We start from the raw sequence: 7602 nt of genomic DNA on the forward strand, positions 1-7602 counted from the left end.
TGATGTCAGCTGTAAATATTAAGCATGTTTAAAAAAATCTTTATGGGAAGGACTAGGAGTGACTGGTCCTTAAGACTTAGGATTAGAATCATTACATGGCACACACTACGTGATCTTATCTGACTCAGTCCAACTGGGTCCAATAAGTTGTCACATCCAAATACCATTCATAATCAGCACTGCAGTCATTAAGTGTGTGCCTGCCCAGCTTTAGCTGACTGTAGCTAAAAGTAGCTAACTCTGAGCGGACCTAGAGATCTTGTTGATGAGAACAACAGACTAAAAAAATTAGTCTGCATCCTGATCTTAGCTCTCGGTCTGGGAGCTAATGCCTGCTAGCAGCTGTTAGAAGATAACACAGACACTGCAGATGAAACAAATTCTGTCCTGTCTGTGCTCAGACTGAACACTAAAGTAGACGTTTGGACATAGTTGAAGCATCTGCTACTGTATAACTTAGGGTTAGGGTGTAGTGTATATCTCTATGACCAATAATGAGTGTAATGTTCCAAACATGGCGTATTTTCCCAAAATTCAACACGGCGTGACAACAACTTCACGTTCTTTATAGGAGGAGAGGCAATGAACTACCTAAGACCTTAATGTCATACACAGGCATAACTAATCAAATTAATGACATACCCTGTTCCTGGGTTGTGCTGTTGTGTATGTTGGTTCTTCCACATGTTACCGTTAATGCAGCCTGCAACTTGACTGTTTGGTTGAGTCTCACCAGTCCCACTGGTGTTATTTCCCACCACAGGCAGCTGTTGAAACATGAAGCAGTCAGATACACTGCCTGACCAGCACTAAATGGCAGACACAAAAAGTTAGCTGCTCACTACTGGAGAATCATTAAAACAGATTGGAAAGCTGCTGAGACAGCTCCAGGAGAATCACAGTAAACAAACAATAAACTATACAAACATGTTTTCTCTTTGAGTGGAGTTTCCAATACATTTCTGTAAAGCTGCAGGTTTGGTTGAAGTCTGCTGGTTTTTCCTACTAACTGTAAAAACAGTAGCACAAGTGTAGCAGGTTTTCATTTCAACCAAAAACCCCCTAATTAGCACTCTGGCAGGTAGAGGACTCATCAGCGCTCTCACCTGCTGAGGTGATCTGTTCCAATGAAAACCTGCAGACTTCTGCTCTCCATGGCATATGGTTGGTCATCACTGCTACAGGGCTTATCACTGTATGATACCAGTCTGTAATGGGCTTTCTCCCAATATTCCCCCCTCATCAAAGTCACCTTGGTTTTGCAGTGGCGCCCTATAAAGAGAGCTATGCTGATGTTATATGTGTCCTAAAATCTAAAGACTAAATTGTGCTGCATGAAAATGTAACAGTACATTTGCTTCTGAAAGGGTCCTTAGGAGCTGTCATGTTTTGGGAAACACAGCTGCATCTAACACAATTAATTACAGGTAATTAACTATTGCTTACTTGCTGGCTCACCTAAATCAGACTAATCTGTTAATTCTATTAGATGCAGCTGTGACTTCTTTAAAAAATACAATGTAGAACTGCTATCCATCCATGAGCTATGCCTGCTTATCCTTGAGAATTTAGAGTGGCCAGTTACTCTAGCCTGCATGGGAGGAAAGTGGAGCGCTCAGAGGAAACCTACATGTAAAGTGCACGCAGAGAGGCTGCAGTTGGCTGACTGGTTTCATCATTACAAAATTATGTCTCACATTTTGCACACATAATGAGAAAAAAGCTTCTGTTATACTGAAGTAATAAACTAGTGAGGACTGAATTAACTGGTGACGTCTTTATTTCAGGGTTCAAAACAGTGAAATGTTCCTGCTCTTAAGCAATAAACATGAAACTGTGTTCAGTGAAAGGATATTGGGATTCTTTTTTGCCTGCAGCTTTGTTTCAGGGAGATTTTTCTATCAAATATACCCTCTCTGGCTAACCAAAGAGCCAGTCAAGATCTTACATGATTCCTTATGGGACAGTTTGTTCTTGCATCATTTGTTCTTCTGTATAACTTTCAGCCAGCAATGCGGTTTCTGAATCCTCATTTTCTTTAACACTGTGGTTAAAGTTCTGGAGTAAGATTCTTGTTTTCATAGGAAATCCTTTATTTATCTAAAAAAAGTTTTAAATTTATAACATAATTTGTTGAAAATTGTTCCATTTTTCCTTCACATTGGCAGCTCTGCATTGCTGTACTCTTGATATTATAGTGTGAAAAGGTCTGGTGAAAGTGTGGAGAATAGGAAATGCAGGGAAGTTAGTTCCAATCAGTGCTTACAGCTTTTTACAGTACATTTTGGGGCTTTACTCAGTTGGACATCAGGCGCACTGGAGCGATTTTGGCCTTGGAAAATAACTGACTCTCCAGTCAGTTCACCTACTGAACTGAGCGATGGACCACTTTACCTCTTGTATGTACTGTAGTTTCACTGGGACTGTTTCTTTTGACTGGAAACTACTCACAGTGAGGTCTGCAGGTAATTCAGCATAACCAAGACAGACAGACTTTTTATTGCTTTTAGTAGCACAACCTAAGTTTTGTTCACTTTTGTTGAACTGGGCTGGTAGTATAAATTTCAGCAGTTTATGTCTGAAAACATCAGCCGATACTGTAAAACCACTGCTCTCTCTGCCTCTAGAGATATCACTAGGATGGAGTGAGGCTGGTTAAATAGCAGATCACAACAAATTTCACATCCACACTAGCCCACCAGTGGGACAGTCAGACTGTGCCTTCAAGCACTGTTCAAACTTAAGGAACTTTCATTTAAATTCTAGCTAAAATCTCAAAAGTATTCAAATATACAAAATGTGTCAGGCAGAATTTTGGAGAAATGTGTTAAAATAATTCACAAGTCATCTTTAATATTTCTATTTGATGGAATAGTGCTACTTTATAAACATGGAGTTAGTTTGGGAATATTTTATTGTAAGTATAAATATAGTATACTGTAGGAAGAGGTGAAACAAGCCAATATATGGTGTATGATACTGTCAGACTATGAAATAAAATATTTATTCAACCTTAAAAGGGAACTTAGATGAGTTTATACTTCACTGAATGTTTATAGGTCTTGGGGAGTACTACTGAAAAAAGCGACCAAAGTTACTAGGCCTAAATAAGCCTCCAGAGGGAGCTGCGCAAAATCTGACAAATTACCTCGTGTGATGTCACTTGAATCAGGATTGGGGTTGAAGACTAATGTTTGAAAATAGAAAACAAAAATAAATCTGGTACTGTGGAGCTAAAAAGAAGTGAGCTTACCAGACCTCTGTAACCTGCTCCTCATTTCTGCGTGAGGCTACGTTAGCTGCTGCTAACTACACACCCAAATCACAGAAAAGTGGCTGAGCTGCACTGTGGGTGTTGTAGGCACCAGGAAGATGATATCTCTAGTTATACAACATCGATTCTGATACTTTATTTTAAACTGTCCATAATGAGTCTGACAGTGTTATACGAGTGCAGTGCTACATCAGGGAGCACAGCACTCTAAAAGTGACATATGGGGAAGTGGAAGGGTAAAAGTAGATGATAAGAGGTGAAACTATGGTGTGATGAAAATACTGTTTAATAGGAGAGGACGGATGGTAAACATTTGTATACTGCAATAACACTACATTTTCATGAATGTACAGCCAGATGGGGAAGCTTGAAGTGTGAGGGCAGAGGGAAGAAATGGGACATGCTGTAGCATCAGACTGCACCATTTGCATTTCAGCAAAATGTAATGCAGTAATGAGAGTCAGTTGGAGTGGAGGCAAACTATTGTCAGCTGCACAGTAGGTAATTCTGAATGTGTGAAATTTGAGCCATTAGGGATGAATAATAAGAGGGGAGCTGTGGTTCAGGTATTGCTAGTACTCTCACCTAGTGCCAAGATCAAAATGAAAGTCTTAACACCCGAGATCTCAGATACACTTGTTCAGTGTGAGAAACATGAACAGGTTTAAAAAATTCACACCCACTTTATTAAACACTCCCTCATAAGCACCAGACTATTCCTCACTGTATCTCAGTGTTTGGTCTATCATCCAACACTTACACCTGGAGAGTCACAGTTAAATAAAACAAACATTAATGCATAAATCTCCCTGTGACCTCTATGATAATATCAAGAGGTCACGACGCTGAGTAGCAGGTGCCAAGCTGTCATTGTGCCCAAGAGAAAGAACCAAGGCTGCTGTCACTGCTGAGTGCTGCTGCATGAGCAGGCTACAGAGAGAGGCCTTGGAGAGGCACTGGGGAGAGAGTGCATCATTCAACTGAATCATCAGGGCCATCAGTGTAATGAGAGCAGATCGGTCCTGAGCAAAGAAGGGCAGGGAGGGGGAAGAGGGAGAAAGGAAGAAAGAGGGAGTGGGTGAGATGCAGGAAGCAGAGACAGAATATAGCATGAGGATAAGGACTGTTTTGTGCATATACAGTTAACTGGGTTATTGCAAAAATGGTGAATGGAAACACTTGAGAAGAGATGAATTAACATTTATTTTTCCACTGCAGTGCTTACATGAAAGCATCAGAGGCTGAATTACACAAAGGAGGCCAAATGCTGCAAGGGCACTCAAAACATTGGCACTCAAACAGTCTGAGACAAATCCTGACACAAAAGTGCAGGGAGAAGAAACGGTGACAAGATGGCGAGGAATACATGACATGAGGCAGCAAAAAGAACACCCTTAATTTCCTTGGTACCACAACTAGGAACAATACTGATCAGTGAGAATATAAAATGCTAAAATGTTGCTCACAGCAGGGTCCTGATATTTAATTAAACTGCCATTTTCATGATTTAGTCCATTAGCTTCTCATTCTCACAACACCATCAATTCTGTCATCTCCATAGCAGTGACAACTGGGGCTATTGTTTACAAGAAGCTGAACTTCCAAGAGGTCATTACTCATTTCTGGCATTCGTCTCGGCTACAGAAGAGAAAATCATAAATTATTTGGCTCACACATAATCCCAAAGCCAGAACTGCATGTCAATCATTTTGGAGTCACTCCCAGCCCCTTCGCATCAGTTCCATCACGTCCTGCCCAGCGGATCATCTATCAGTGGGTGATTGTCCATTTGGATGGGTACCCTCTGCTATTACCCTCACGTCCTGGGCCTGCAGCTGAATTACAATCGCAGAGTCAGTGAAAAGCCAGAAGGTTGAGAGGGCTGAGCCTGGGTAATGAGCTCTGGGTGGGTAATTAAGGCCTCCATTTTCCCACTGGTAATGTCAAGGGGAGGGAGGTGTCTCTGATCAAGAGTGGTATCAGGCCTGAGGGAGATGGGCGACAGGCCAAGGGCAACACGGGAGATTCAGTCAAAATCTAGAACAGAAAAAGGGATGGACGGCTAGAGAAGTGAAACAGAGGCAGAAGACAAGGTTGGGTTGGGTGAGGGGGGTGTTTTTCAAGCCTGGCAGAGTTGCTCCTCCTGAGACAGGTCTTCCACTGGGGCTGACTACTCTGTCAAAAAGCCCGTTGCTTTGTGTGACATTTCAAACCAATACAAAACACTTGCAGTCCTGTGATCCTCTAACAGAACTGAAATTCAAAAGCAGAGACATCCAGATGAAAAATAATGTGGAATCCAAAGCTGCATTTTATACAATAGACTATAGATGCTGTATTGTTAATAACTGATAACAGCAGGAGCCTCTGATCCCACTACTCAAAATTTTAATAAAGATGATCAAAGTAAACTATGGCATGTCTGTATCAATCAAAAGAAAAAAGCTCTGTAATGGTGTGACACCTACACCAATGTAACTGCTCACATAACCATAACTGAATATCCACTAATAGAGCAAGAAGTCAGAGAAAAAGCCCAGTGACATCTTGAAACAACTGAAACTGCGATTCACTTTTTTCTTCCCTGAGGGACACCGCCACCTCATTAAAGGACACTGTGCAATATAAAAAAGCCAGGAGCCACATGGGAGTAAGTGGAGTGACCGTGGCTGCCACCATCGCTCTTTCTGCCACGTCTTTAGCTGTAGTCTCCCTGACCCTGTCTCTGTTTGCCTGGCAGGCAAGGCCTGGTGCTGTTGATGATAAAACAAACAGACAGGCCCCATTTATACAGTCAGGTGTCATGACAAGGGATAAACAGCTGACCGCTTCAGGCCTCTGGAGACACAGTCTGCACTAATAGTAAGGGCTATCATCATCATCCTCACCATCACACTCATGATCATCATCATCATCAAGAGCAGAGCAGCGGCAGAGTTGGCAGAAGCTCCTAAGTGTCTGCTGGGGAAAAGGACGAGTACTGCCTCAGATTGGACAAAACTCAAGGGCTGCACTGTTTACTTTGCCGAGCCGTATTCATTCGTGTCGCTGAATTAATTGAGTCAAAAAAATTGGCAGAAATATTGCTGGGGAAGAAAAGAATGGAAAAAAAAAACATTCTTGAGTGGAGGGAGAATGAGAATGGCAGGAGCGTGGCTGCCATCGCAAGGGATGAAAAACGGCACCTCTCAGACAAAGTGAGGCAGCAACTGCCTCTTGCACCAGCGATGAAGAAGATGCACAGGGATCACAAACACAATTATCTTCACGGCAGCTTTGTTGTTTTGTCTGAACTGGTGTGCTTTTAAGGACTTGGTTGTACTGATTATATGACACCCAGAGAGCCTTCGGAGTGGACAAGAGGCAGCCAGCCAGGGGTCATTACCAAAACCAAATAGACTTCTCATTTGTTTTTCCGTCCGGGTAAAGCATCAGCCGGAATAAACAAGGGCTGCTACTCAATCAGCAAAGGTGTGCATCCCCGTAGGCGTTTTTTTTTCCTTTTGAAGATCCAATTGCGAAGTCTTAGCATCAATTGATGGGAAATAATGCCTCATATGTGAGGTGTGTGTGTATGTATGTGTGTGTGTGTGTGTGTGTGTGTGTGTTACCTGGTGCACAAGGTATATTGTGGACACAGGGGTTATTTTTTGACAACGTAAAAATCAATCAAATTGTGCTGACACCTTTCAATATTACCAGTTGGTCTTTCTCGTAGCAAAGCTACTTTCTTCATTGTGTCATGTTTGTCCAGAGCGCAAAGCTTTGTGAACATATTCTGAAAGCTGCTACTGATAATAACAGCTATTCTGATGATACCTGTTGATAACCTGAATGTCAGTGCTGGACATGGAGGATCATTTACACTAGCAGCATGCTGAGTACAATCTGCTGGTTTGATACCAAGGTTACACACACACACACAGACCCAGAGCTAGGGTGGCTGAGTCTAAATGGGCTGAAAAACCAGGTGAGAAATGTTTCTCCTACACGTGACAAGACAGGCCAAAAGGTAGACATCCACAACCACACCAGGAACTTCAGGTTTTAAAATCCAAAGCCATAAACAAAATCACACAACATGAACTCCTTCAGGGGTTTTCAACTGATTGTGACCCAGGGAGCACCACTGTGACTAAGCAACCTGAGGACCACTGCTGTGTGGTGGGTGCTATTTTAACTCTGAAAGTCACCTTGGCTTTTCTAAATGTTGTATTTGCATGAATTTGATTATTCACAAAGAATAAGACCAAAGACATGCAGCTTAGGTTGATTGGTGTCTCTAAATTGCCCATAGGAGTGTGTGTGTGTGTGTGTGTGTGTGTGTG

Source organism: Monopterus albus, unplaced genomic scaffold (genome assembly GCF_001952655.1).
Source record: "Monopterus albus unplaced genomic scaffold, M_albus_1.0 scaffold66.1, whole genome shotgun sequence".
Classification (NCBI taxonomy): Eukaryota; Metazoa; Chordata; class Actinopteri; order Synbranchiformes; family Synbranchidae; genus Monopterus; species Monopterus albus.